Consider the following 14,161-nt stretch of genomic DNA (forward strand, 5'->3'; position numbering starts at 1 on the left):
TAAGCAGATTTTGCTAAAGAATTAGACAGTACTTTTTAGCCTTCCAAGTTGTCCCCAAGATAGAAAGGGACTGCTATGAAGGCAGAGGGTTCTCTGTCCTGGGCGGTGTTCAGGAAGAGGCTAGACATCCACTTGGTAGAATAGTGGCCATAAGCACAGGGCCCGATGATCTTGCTGTTTCCTCCCAAAGGGGAGATTCGGTGCTCTAGGATCAAATAATCCGTCGGGTCACTGGTTCTCTGCCCTGGGGAATGTCTCCGTCCTAGTGGTAAGACTGCGGATAGAAGCCCAGGGGATTAGCAAGAGGCCACACAGTCAAAATCACTGTGCTACTCTAAAATAAAAACCCGAGATGGGAGTTTGTCACCAACGTTGTGTAACCAGCCACCCCTCTAAGAGCAGCGTGCTTGTCCCATTTCTCTTTCACTAATGAACACCAGGGCATACTGTGTGAGCCAGACCCAGAGTGGGGCAGGGGGCCAGGGGTCAGCAGTGAACACCGCGGGCCCCATGCATGTCCTCAGAGGACGTACAATTAACCAGGCAGTTTGAAGACTGCGTGATACAGTTGTGCTGGAGATCCCTGGTGCAGGGGCGTTTGACAAGGAGACCTGAGGGTGCTCGGGGGCAAAGCCTTCCAGGGAAGCAGCCTGTGGCTAGGACGCGCTGCCCTAGGGGAAGTGACTGGGCCACCGGCTGTGTCCCTCATGGGGAAGGGAAACCGCCCCGCCTTCTGTTCCCAGCGGCTTCCCAGCCTCCCTTTTGAGAGCATTGCCAGCCCCCGCAGTCCTGCCCGCTGCCACGCACCCTGGGAGAGGTCAGAGGAGAGCTGAGGTCCCAGGGTGCTCCCAGGGCCCAGAGCCACCCACGGACATCTGGGGTCTCTGCAGAAGCAACTTGGTGTCCTTTTCTCCGGGTCACCCTTTTGCCCTCTGCAGTCCGTTTGGGAAGGGGGTGGGGGGGTGGTAAGGGCTTTGTTCAGTATTTCTTTTCTTCGTGAATACACCTGTTTGGAGGCTTATGTGTGTTGGTGTCCACAAGAAATGACACAAGGGAATCATAACACATCGCCCGATGAAGAACCACCTTCATATTGAGGCATATCTAAAAATGTGAGTTTTTGCCATTCGCTTGAAGAGACAGGGTTCAGTTTCATTTTTGAGAGGGAGAGAGAGTAAATACGTGTATACACACACACCCCTAAGGCCCCAGTTTTACACCTGGTCTTCCTCAAAGGAAAATGAAGCAGTGTTTTGGGAGCACCTGCATGCCTGGCACTCCCCACCTGTAACCCCCGCCCCCAGCGGCCCAGCAAGTATGGGGGGATGGAAGTGAGTCTCAGGGTGGTTAAGGAAGTAACACGGACACACAGCTAGGAAGTGGCAGGCCCTGGATCCCAGCTACTCCGACCCCACGGCCCTTTCCACTCTGACCCACCACAGCCAATACCCACAGTCGTGTGCTGACCTGATGCTCTGCAGCCTGGCTGGGAGAAGGATGGAGAGTAGCGGTCTACCCCCCCCTTGGGCCTTGTTTCCCGGGCTCTTGAGAACCTCTCAGGTGGACACCCCACCAGAGGCACCCCCTTTGCAAGGGTGATGAAAGACCCTGTTTGCTGGGGGAAAGCCAGTTCCTTGGGGAGCACAGGAGGAGCCTGGCTCTGGTCCCTGTGCCCACCCGGGGGTGCCTGTGGCTCTCCGTGGGATCAGCAGTAGGCACGTGGACCTCTCTGGGTGCCCAGAACCGCCAGCCCCTGCCTTTGAAGCAGACGTGCTCTCCCTGTCCCCAGGTGTCTCCATGCAGGGGGAGACTGTGTGAGTAGGACAGGGAGCCTGGAGTCCCATCAGGTGTGGGAGGAGCCACTGAAGTTGGACTGACCTTGGAGGAATGCAGGCTCCACCACTCGCTACATGCCTGACATCATTTAATCTCAGCCCCTGTTTCTTCACGCCACGGTAGGCTTAACGGTCTGGTTACTATAAGGAGTGGACGGGATGCGTTAGCATTAGCACCTACCATTGGGCCTGGCTCGTAGTAAGTGTGAGAGAAATATCAGTTCCTGTCACTGTTGTCACAACCAAGGTCGTTACTGTGACTGTGCCTCTGAGAAGTCTCGTGATTTGGGGGATTCGCCTTTCTTCCCGGAGCTTCCCTCCTTTTCCTTGTGAACTGAGTGATGTGACAGCACCACCTGTAAGGACCCCTGTGGTTCTTACAGTTCAGTGACTTTTGCGGATCACTTTCAGGCGGTACCAGATCCCAAGGACACCCCCGGAATCTGGTTTCATCCACAGACGTTTCTCTCACAAGTTGGCTTCTTAATTCCAGCATTCATTCTCCTAGTCAGAGCACCTAGGAAATGTAGGGGCAGCTGACCTCCTGACATTAAGAAAGAATGTATAGATGTATAGACATCTATACATTAAGCTGATCTCCTGACATTAAGAAAGACTGTATAGATGACCTGCTGATACCTCTGGCTGAGAAGTCAAGTCTGCTTGCTCTTGGGGTCCCCTGTGCTAAAGGCACTTCTTAGGGTCCTCTCCACTAGAAACAGCCATTCCAAGAAGGAGGCAAAGAAAAAGCCAGTGGCTTCAGGAATCCACAGATCTGATAAACTTCCAGCCCGTCATGGAATACTAGCTGTAGTCCTGGGCCCTCCCCTCGGATTCCTTTCCCAGGAGCTCCAGATCCTGGGAGCCCACAAGGGTAATCATGGCGGTCTGTCTTTGCTTCCTCGGGCTGCCTTAAAGTACCACAAAGCGGTGGCTTAAACAACAGAAATGTATTCTGTCACAGTTCTGGAGACTCGAAGTCTGGTGTTGGCAGAGTTGGTTCTTTCTGGGGGCCGTGAGGGAAATCTGTTCCACGCCTCGCTCCTAGCTTCTTCTAGGTTGCTGGCAGTCCTTGGTGTCCCTTGGCGTCCCTTGGCGTCCCTTGGCTCATAGATGCATCACCATGGTCTCTGGCTTCGTCTTCATGTGGTGTACTCTCTGTGCGAATCTGTTTCAGTGTCCGGATTTCCAGTTTGTAACGTCACCAGTTCTGTTGGATGAGGGGACACCCTAATGACCTCATTTTAACATGACTATTTATCTCTGTAAAGGAATTTCCAAATAGGGTCTCATTGTGAGATACTGAGGATTAGGACAGCAGTATATCTTTTGAAGAGACACAGTTCAACTCACAAGAGGGTCCTTGTGCTGTTTTAGTAACGTCAAAGAACATAAGAATTAAGCATTTCTCCATTCGGACTCTTAATACTGTTGGTGTGTTATAAGCAGACACTCTGGAGATTGCCTGGGTTTGAATCCTGACGGGGCCACTTCCCAGCTGTACAATCTTGGACAAAGTGTTTAGCCTCTCTGTGCTCAGTTTCCTCACCTGTAAAATGGGAACAATGGTCACACACCTCTGAAGGTTGATATCAAATTAAAAATACACTTAAGGGGCACCTGGGTGGCTCAGTCGGTTAAGCATCCGACTTTGGCTCAGGTCATGATCTCGTGATCTGTGAGTTGGAGCCCCACGTCAGGCTCTGTGCTGACAGCTCAGAGCCTGGAGCCTGCTTCGGATTCTGTGTCTCCCTCTCTCTCTGCCCCTCCCTCTCTCTCTCTCTCTCTCTCTCTCTGTCTCAAAAATAAATAAACATTAAAAAAAATTTTTAAATACACTTAAAATGTTTCATCTTGTTATCACTGTTCTCTACCTTACCATGCTTGGAAAAGGCTGCAGCCAACAAAACAACAGAAGTCTGTAATACTATGTAGTATTGTCAGACTCTGGAACTTTAGGAGCCCCTGTGACTGGCTCCCCCTCCAGGAATGAGAAAAAGGCCTTGTAATGATGAAAAGAATCACAGGCCACCACCTCCACTTGCCCAGAAAGTCATCCTGTTTTCAAAGGTCTCTTTCTGGGGACGCTTCCTGTGATGTCAGACTGTACTCGGGAAAATGCGCTCTTTCTAAAAAAAAAAAACTGGGGCGCCTGGGTGGCTCAGTCGGTTAAGCATCCGACTTCGGCTCAGGTCATGATCTCACGGTCCGTGGGTTCAAGCCCCGCGTCGGGCTCTGTGCCGACAGCTCAGAGCCTGGAGCCTGCTTCAGATTCTGTGTCTCCCTCTCTCTCTGACCCTCCCACGTTCATGCTCTCTCTGTGTCTCAAAAATAAATAAAACATTAAAAAAAATTAAAAAAAAAAAAACTGGCCCCAAACTGGGGCACTTATCTCTCGTCTAAGCCCTAGGATGGCTTTGGAAGGGGTCGTCCCCAAGACAGCCAGGAAGAGTGACCCAGCCGCCTTCCACCCAGAGACTGATCATCTCCTGACATCTCTTCTCTCCGGTTTTGCGTTGTCTTTCTAGGGAAGTCCGTCAGAACTGCATTGCTGATAAAGGGGACGCTCTGTCTTTGAGGAAGGAAGAGGACCTCCCTCCCCGGCCGTGGGCCACCCTGGCCAGAGGCTCCAAGTGGAACCACTTAGCCGGCGTGTGGCTGCTGGGTGCCAGAACCCCAGCCTTCACACACACCCCGCCCGGAGGACCGGCGGGAATTGTTCATAGTGCCAAAGTCCTACTACTGCGTTTTCAATGGGTCCTTGTAAATAGTTTGCTCCTCTGCCCTGGCCCCCACTTCTTGCTATACTGGAACCAATTTGTACGATGTGGGAATTTTGTTACCTTTTTAATCAAGGGCAACGTCCTTTTCCAGCACTACCATTGTAAGGTTTTTTCCAGGAGGGAGGGCTGATCACATGTGCTTTTCTCTTTTTCCTTTTTTTTTTTTTAATCTTTATTTTCTTAATTTTGGGGAGGGGGGAATGTTAGCATTAGTGCCATTATATCTACTGGATTTTAGGTAGGGAGAGTTCGTTTTATTAAAAGTAGTTTGAAATTTGGGAGATTTCTCCGTGGGAAGGGCTAGGATTTGGGCTTCTGTCTGAACTTTGAGAGGGTTTTACAGATGGCACATCTTCCAGATCAAGCCCATTTTTGGTTCTCCCTCCGCCACCAGCCACCTCTGGGGTCCCTGTTTAGCCACGCACAGGGCTTTCCGAACTGCCAACAGGTGGATCTGGTTTTCTCCGCCGCCTGGCCTCTTGGGCTGACCTTGGGCGGAGCCAGCACCAGAGAACTAGGGAGCAGGTGGCTCCCTCTTTCAGCGTCTTGTTAGATACCAGCAGAAAGGGCTTCCACATTTCTAGCATTATCGTTACTTTTGTGAAACTCCAACAAAAAGAGGTCTTCCTATCTAGATGGTACAAAGATGAACAACTTTGGTTTTGATTTCTGTTCCTAACTGCCTTTTCTCAGTGTGATATTTGACAAGATTTCAGCCTGAAGCCTCATCATGATCTGATTTTTTTGTTTGTGTTTGTTTTTGGGCCAATTTTAGATTCCTGAGTGCACTTTTGTTTTTTGTTGTTTTTTTTTTTTCCAATTAGTCCTAACTTTTAAAGAGGAAAAACCAAGAGACATATCTGGTGTAAATGTTGCAATATGAATTGTGTTTGCAACCCCCTCCCCCCCCCCGACCCCCCATTTGGGTATACTGCACAAATAAAATGCTAGGGAGTTTGGAAAAAAAAAACATTTTTTCTAACTTGTTGCTCATTTGTTGTAACTCAATAAAGCAGAGACTAAACATTTTTATAACCTTTTCCTCTGCTCCTTGTTCTTCATTGCTGCCTGGCTTCGAGGGCATGAGGTTTCCAACTTAGCCACCTCTCGTTTCAAAGCAGTATGACAGATTCATTTGACATTTCTCATTTTCTGTCTTGGTGAGGTCCGACAGCACCAACGGGACTTTAAAAACAGGGCGTACATGTTGATGTGGGAATCTGTCACATCTCTTGGACACAGAGAAGTAAGTGATAGGTCCTCCCTTCTCCAGGGTCTTCACAGATAGATTCATAAAATACTGCGGAGAACAGCATGAGTGGGAAGGAAATCTGCAGGCCATGTGCAGGACCACTGCTCGCCCTCCGGTGACCCGAGGTAAGTCACTCCCCTCCCTGGGCTGCTGCTGACAGGTGACTGGGACACTGCCATTTCTCAGAGAAGGCTGGCTTTTGTGTCTCTGCCCAGGTGAGGTTTAAAGAGTCCCTCACTGTTCAGGGGTGAGGCTCATCTGCCCGGGGATTTTCAAGCTTGGGCAGGCACCAGAACCACCTGGAGGGGCTAAAGTTTCTGATTCGGTAGGCCTGGAGCAAGATCGGAGAATCTGTGTTGCTAACAAGTTTCCAAGGTAAGGCTGATGCTGCTGGTCTGGGAAACCCACTTTGGGAATCTCTCGTCTAGATATTTGATTTTCCAGGGATGTATGGACTTTGGGCCAGTTTATCTAAACTAAGCATGTGTACAAAGCATGTGGAAGTATATTCTTCAGACAGCCCTCCCACTTCCCCAAACATAGGAAACATTGAAAAATCGGGGATTCTGAGTAAGTTGGCCTTCTCTGGAAGATGTCCTCTATCTTGAATATTGTAGAGTTCTGGCCTTTGGCTACAAAACCATGCAGTCCTGCAGCAGCCCTGGTCTGGGGCTCCGGCCGCCTGGGAGATACCTGCCCACTAATCTCTGCACCCCCTTTTCAATCTCCATCCCCTGGTCCCCTACCCAGTCAGGAGGCAGAGATGCCTTCTGCTTAGCGGAACCTGCTCAGTCCCCACCAGCCACCCCAAAGCTCATGCTCCAGATACTACCCTCCCACCGGGACCACTGCAAAAGCACCTGTTCTCTGTTGCAGTGTCGCCCACCCTCCAAGGCTCCCTACCTACAAGACAGGATGAGACGGAAGCACACAAGCCACCTACAGGTGCAAAACATAAGGAGCCAAGGCCGTGCAAGTGCCAACCCCGAACGTGCGGGACCCCACGAGTGGCTGCCTCCTTAAGTTCTGTGTCCTGGGTGCCACACTTGCCTCGCCCTAGCCCTGCCCTGTCTGCCACACTTGCCTCCAACCCTGCTTCATTTTCCTCCATCTTATTTTCACAGCGTGTCATCATCTATCTGTTTACTGTCTTTCATATCCCACTGCGTTACAAGCTAGCTTCAGGAAGACAAGAATTGTGTCTGGCTTGTTCCCTCTCCCACATCCTCTGGCCCTAGCACAGTGGCAGGATGTAATAGGTGCTCCCTAAATATTTGTGGGATGGATGGATGGTGGGTGGATGGACAGACGGATGGATGGACAGATGCATGGATTTAGAGTGCCAGCTCGGCAGTCAGACAAACCCAAGTTTGAATCCCAGCGCTATGGCCCACGAGATAGGTGATCTTGTGGGGTTTATGTGACTCCTCACAACCCTGCTTCCTCATCTGAGGCATGGACGTGCAGATCTTTGCCACGGGGCCAGTGTGAGGATTAACTACGCTCAAGTACGCAAAGTGCCCAGTGCTCTACAAATGTTCTTTCCTCTTGTGCTGCTCTGACCGAGGAGTGACAGCGGGCCAGGCAGTGTGATGGCTGTGCCTTTCCGTGCCCGGATGGGATGTCCATGTGAGGAAGGCACACAGGAAGAAGCTGGATGAAGTTCTAGGAGATAATATTGCAGACACCTGTGCTTCTGGCTTTGGAGACTTTGCCATGTGTAGCTAATACTCTCCTTCCTTCCCTTGACCCCCAAACTCTCCCTACACCCCTCTTCCAAAAAATCCCCAAAATCCAACATACAATTTTCTTATTAGAAAAAAAAAAAAACCGTGAAAAGTGGCTGTAGCTCACTCATTCTCGGTCCCCACCTGCACTGCCTTTCCTGTGCGTTCCCAGCACTGGGCCTTCCACAGACCGCATCTCCCCATGCCGTCCTGTGCTTCCAGCCCATTAACGAATGTCGGACCAAATCCGGCTTCCAGCTTCTCCCTTGGCAGGCATCTGCCTTCCGCTCCTGCTATTTACTGCCCTTGCAGTCGCTTGTCACTCTTGAGCAACGTAAATACATTCTTCAAGCAAGGCAGCATGAGATCAGCCATCAAATGCCTGAAGAAACCAAAGGGAAAACCAAAGCCAGAACATTTGTCTTTTTATTTTAATTTCTGCATCGAAGACAAAGCCTGGATAATTGGTTGCAATGAAAATACACAGGGAAGATGGTTGTGCTCTTTTAACCATCCAGCAAAATACATGTCAAGCCATCTTTGCCCGCCTGGGGACAATTAAAGGTGGCAGAAGCTAGGAGAGGTTCTCGGGGGGAAGAGATGGACAGGATTCTCACTGAGGTGGACGAGAGCAGTGGAGTGGGCTGAACAGCTGTAGCTTCTGTCGGCCCCATACCTCTCTGCACTGCTGCCCCTTCCTCTGGGGTTCACTCCTCTGACTCCGGGGGTGGGGGCTGCCCATCACGGTGACCAGCCCCTCCCACAGGACGAGCCAGGGCACCCCAGCCCCGTGGCAGTGCGCTGCAGGAGCGCTCTGCGCTGGGGGAAGAGCTCCCTTTTCCCATCTAGATGACAGTGTGTTATTAGCCTGGAGGCGCCAGCAGCCGGAGCCCCTGCCAGAGACAGGAAGCCAGTAGTTAGAAGCCAAAAAAATCAAGAAAAGGAGAAGAGCAGTGAAAGAAAGAGATGGCGGTGGTGACAATGACAATGCAACATCATCTGAGTCCCTGGACCCTGCCATTCCCAAGGCCAGCATCCTGTCTTTCCAGTTTCATCAAAACCAACATATTTCTGACTTAAGCCAAAAACCCGTTACTAGAAACTCCGTTCTGATGGGTTGATGATATGACGAGATAAAAATCAACGGAAAGACACTGAATGCACATCGCCACCCGTGGCTGGTGTTTCCCTATTGGATGGCTGGCCTCTGAGTCCTTGCTACTCAAGTGTGTTTCCTGGATCAGCAAGCGGCCCCGGCCTCAGCCTCACCGAGGTACTTGTGAGAAGTGCAGAATCTCTGGCTGGCACCCAGACCTGTTGACACCGAATCTGCAATTCGATACTGACCTTAAGGTGATCCACGCATTCATTCAAGTCAAGAACATCCCCCCCCGCTCAACTCTGAAGGCACTGAAAGTCTCCTTCCCCACCTCCTGCAGCACACTGGCTGGGGGTTGGTGGGTGAAATCGAATGCTACATCACACCACAGAAACTGTTTTCAGAATGTAGACTCCAGGGCCTTGAGGAGCGAGGAGGCGAGGTCGGGAACAGGATGGAGGGCACGTGGTGCCCCAGGTGTGGGCACGCTTGTCCTTCTAGGCCACCTGGTGCACTGCCGCTTCTAACCAACAGCTCTCGGAAATGACAGCTCTCGCTGGCCTGCCACAATACAGGCTGGAGAGAACCAGGAGGATGTCAGTTCCCTCCTACTGATTCCTGAAAGCTCCCGGCTGGAGTGCCTCGCAGCTGGATGTACTTACAAACCACAGCAGCGACACCATCTTTGTCCCTGAGGGGTTGATCAATAAAAATCAATTTTAAAAAAAGGACTTCGGTGCATCCCAGGACACGTAGCGAGTCGGGCATCCTGCAGAGTGCAGGAGGTGCACTGCCCTTGACTTTGAGGAGGGGGGAAACAAAGGTGTCCATCAATAACTCTATCACCTTCACCCAGAACAAGCCCCCAAAGCGTTACACACTTCCTCAGTCTGGATCCTTGGAGAAAAGAGAACACTGAGACTGGGTAATTTAGGGAGAGTTTATGAAAAGTTTATTGTTTACAAAGGTGTGGGCAGAGTTTGGGGAAAACAACAAGGGAGGATGTAGGGAGCTTGGCCTGAACGGGTAAGGAATAGGGCAGTTACTGGAACCCACAGAGGGCAGATGTACAGAGGAGGCTACCTGAAAGGAGATGTGACCTTCAGCAAATAAACCACGGTGACCCAGCAGGCACAGAGTCGGGGGAATAAATACCCTGACATCATTCTCCTTCTGTCCTCTGCCCTCCTGCCACTGCCTTCCAATGACCAAACCCAATCAGACGTCAGAAGGCAAGGGGATCTGTCAATCCAGCCCATCAGAGACTGGCTCCCAACACATAGAGCAGGTGAGGTAAGGGTAGAGGGAGGAAACAGATGATCCCACACACAGATCAGTCTATTGGCTGGACCAAAGATGGCAAATATGCACCAAGCATGCCTTATGCCCTACTCCACACCTGTGACAGACATTAATAATCGATAATCGATGTGCCTTTCCCTGCTAGGCTTGGACAAACTTTCAAAATATTTAACACAGAACTCTACCTCGAATCTATTAATCTTGGAACATGGTTGCCTAGCTAATATCCATCCCCTCATTCCTCCTTGCTCACAGAACCAAGATATTGCCCAGGCACTAACATACCCCAGCTCCCCAGGTGAGAAACTCAGTTTCCCCTGCAGCTAGGAATGGCAAATGACACAAAGGCAGCAGGCCACTGCATAGTTAGTGCCACTCTCCTTTCTTCCTTCTGACCCTGTATGCACTGGTGATCTTTAGACTGTGTCTCTGAGAGCCTCATTGAGCCCCCGAACCTGTGCCTCAGATGAAAGTTTCAAACTATTTTTTTAATCGAATTATAATTGACATACAATATCCTATTAGTGTCAGGTGTACAAGATGATGATTTGATATTTTTTACGTTGGAAAATGATCACCCTGCCAGGTCTGGTTACCATCCATCACCATACAAAGGTATTACAATGTTATCGACTATATTCCCTATGCTGTACATTACATTCCTATGACTTGCGTATTTTATAACTGTACATTTATCCTTCTTTAATCTCCTCCACCTATTTTCACCTGTGTCCCCACCCCCTCCCCTCTGGCAATCACCAGTTCTATCAGCGAGTCTGTTTCTGCTTTCCGTTGTCCATTTGTTTTTTATAGACCAAATCTAAATGAAATCATATGGAATTTGTCTTTCTCTGACTTACTTCACTTAGCAGAATACTCTCTAACTCCCATCCATGTTGCCACAAATGGCAAGATTTCGTTTTTTTCTGGCCAAGTAATATTCCATTATATGTATACTGTATTATACATTATATATCATATAATGTATTTTTATATATTATAAATATATAATATATTTACACATTATTGTGACATTTATATTTAATATTTATATATTAATATATAATATTTACATATAATGTAATTATACATTATATAAATAATGTGTAAATAAAATTATAATGTATAATATATATACACGCCACATCTTCTTTATCCATTCATCTATCCATGGACACTTAGGTTGCTTCCATATCATGGCTATCATAAATAATGTTGCAGTACATTATGCAGTACATAGGGGTACATATATCTTTGCAAATTATGTTTTTATTTTCTTTGGATAAATACCCAAAAGTGGAACGGCTGGATTGTGGGGTAGTTCTATTTTTAATTTTCTGATAAAACTCCATACTGTATTCCATAGTAGCTGCCCCAATTTACATTCCCACCAACAGTGGATGAAGATTCCCTTTCTAAACTTCTTGATATGAAAAGTAAATCTCTGTTTGACCCACCACCCATTGGATTTGTCTGATACTTGCCATCAAATGCACTCATAACTGACACAAACCCTGTGTGCCATACATTCTAGAGAGATGTGAATCCCTTCACTCACACATGTACTTATTTATCCCTGTGCTAACTGCCAGGTGAGAGACAAGTGAGGCATAGTCTGTCTCCTCTTCAAGGAACCTTGATCTACATTTTGAAAGATTAGTAGGAGTTTGCCAAGTGGATAAATGAGAAGAAGGCACACGAAGCAGAAATGAGTGTATGCAACGTCGGAATGTTAAGTACTAAGAATCCATCTAGCAGTCTATGATGTGTAAAAAAAGAAGAAACCATCCCTTTCGAACAACCAATTCTGAAAAACAACCAATTCAATTCAAACCCAGTCGTGAAAAAACAGAAGTGATTATCTACTTGGAAAGAACCTGAAAAACAGCCAAAGATTATGCTATTTCCTTGTATGATGGGAAATCAAAAAGTGGCTTGGGATTTCCCAAAACAAATAAAATTTTATATAAAACAGATGTAAAGTGAAAACAAAATGTATTTGAAGTCTTTTACCTCAGACTCGCTTCCCATAGCTGAATTTGGGTCACAAAACTTGGAATCAGGTCGGTACTTCCAAATGTATCCCCCAATTCCTTGTGCATGCCCTTTCTGTGGCCACACTGGTCCGCCTGCTGATTACTGAACACTCCCTGGGTCCGTACAGTTTCCCAGCTTAGAACCCCCTCCCCAGTTCTTGCCTAACCCCCTGTTCTTCCAGGCCGAGGTGAAGATCCACCAGACCCAACAGGAAGCTGGGTTTAAGGAAGACACATAACCCCAGGCTCTCAGAGAGCCCTGCTGTTCTGAACTCCAGGAGTTCACCATCAACAAGATCTATTCTAACCACACATGGGTTTGTTGTTCACCTTCCTCTTTGTGTGATGCTCCTGTAGTCAGGAAGTGGGCTGAACATCGTTTGCTTTTCCCTCCCAGCATCCCTTCCCCTCCCTTTCAGCCACACTCACATCCCTCCCCACTGGGGACCCCTGGGCCCTACCCCTTCCCCACACCTGCTCTCTCCCGGGGGCCAACTACAGGCCATCAGTCTATGGGCACCAGCACACAGCAGCACCCCCTAGCCATGGGGAGTCATGTGACTCAGGCCTAGCCAATCGCAGCACTCCTCTCTGACCTCCGCGGGGGGGGGGGGGGGGGAGGGGCCGCCAAGGGGTACTCACGTGACTCGAGCTGGCCCAATCAATGATTTTCTTGAGGTTTATAAAAATTTGAGCAGCGAGGGACGGGGGAGAAAAAAGAAAAAGAAGTGCAGGGTCATTAGAGTATTCAGATCCAGCTAACCCTAAAGTTAGGTTCACCCATGTTTCCCAGTTAGTGAGCCAATAAATCCCCGATTTGCTTAAGTTAGTTTGAGTTGCCTTACTGTCATTTGGAAATGAAAGAGTTGCGAGTAAAACCCGTACTGTTACCCCACTGCCCAGCACATGTCTGCGGAACTGACCACAACTGGAAATGCAAGGGCAGATTAGAGGACATTTAAAAATGTATTGGCTATGATTCCATGTATATGAAATGTCTGAAATGGGCAAATCTATAAAGATAGCGGTGGGGTGTAAAGGAAGGATTAGGGGTAAGGGCTAAGAGCTGTGAGAGTTCTTTGTAGGGTAATGAAAATTTTGCAACATTGATTGTGGTGATGGTTATACAACTCTAAATATACTAAGAGCCATTGAATTGTATGCTTCAAACAGGTGAATAGCGTGGCATGTAAATTATATCTTGGGGCACCTGGTGGCTCAGTTGTTTTAGCATCAGACTCTTGATTTCGGCTCAGGTTATGATCTCATGTGAGTCAAATCTGGAGTTGGGCTCTGTTCTGACAGCACAGAGCCTGCTTGGAATTCTCTCTCCCTCCCTCTCTGCCTCTACCCCACTCATGATCTCTCTCTCTCTCCCATACACACACACACACACACACACACACACACACACACACTGTTCAAGCCTGTCCTGAACCACACCCTCCAGGTTTTCTCTTGCTTGGTGCCTTTGTACCTGAACTTCCTTTTTCTTCCTTCTTGTTGCCTGAACTTCCCTTTTCTTCCTTCTTTACCTGGCAAACTCCCCATGACTCATGCAAGTCCCCAAATGAGTATCATGTCTTCCAAGAATCCTCTCCTGACCCCTTCCAGCCAAGTCCTCTGTGCTCCTAAAACCGCTTTTGCATGTCTTTATTATAATTCTAGATACTGTCCCTGTGTTTGTCTGCCATGTAAGCCTATGGAGGCCTCCTTGTAGACAGAGTCCAGCCCCACAGGGACAAGGCAAGCATGCATTCAATTGTGTGTTGTAGGAATAAATCTACACTAGCAATATCCCCAGCTTAATTAGACAAGGGATGGTAGTAAGATATTTGAAAAAAAAAATTTGTGGGGAAACATCCATAATGGGATAAAATGTATAAGTGTCCACAAACTTCTTCCCTTCACCCACCTGCCCAAGAGAACCTCTCTAATTGGCGGCCTAATTCTCCTTTCTCCTCTGTCTCTCTCAGAGACCAATTTCTACATTTTTTTTTGGTTAAGGGCCTGGAATGAGCAAAGAAGGACAGCAGCAAAGGTGTCAATGGAGGAGTAGAAGGACTTAAGGAAAAAGGTCTAATCAACCTGGGTAATAAAGAATGGAGAGAGAAAAGAGACGAAGTT

General features: G+C 48.4%; 1 protein-coding gene across 5 annotated transcripts in view; it reads left to right on the forward strand.

The window, feature by feature from the left end:
- The window catches only part of ZHX2 (zinc fingers and homeoboxes 2), a 161,435-nt gene extending 155,802 nt beyond the window's left edge, over positions 1-5,633 (forward strand). For all 5 annotated transcript variants that reach the window (XM_042973357.1, XM_042973356.1, XM_042973354.1 and 2 more), the window contains one exon: positions 4,364-5,633. The gene's annotated coding sequence lies outside the window, so the exon portion shown is untranslated. The remainder of the gene's footprint in view (positions 1-4,363) is intronic.
- Positions 5,634-14,161: the final 8,528 nt, after the last annotated feature.

The sequence above is a fragment of the Panthera tigris genome, chromosome F2, assembly GCF_018350195.1.
Source record: "Panthera tigris isolate Pti1 chromosome F2, P.tigris_Pti1_mat1.1, whole genome shotgun sequence".
NCBI classification, from domain to species: domain Eukaryota; kingdom Metazoa; phylum Chordata; class Mammalia; order Carnivora; family Felidae; genus Panthera; species Panthera tigris.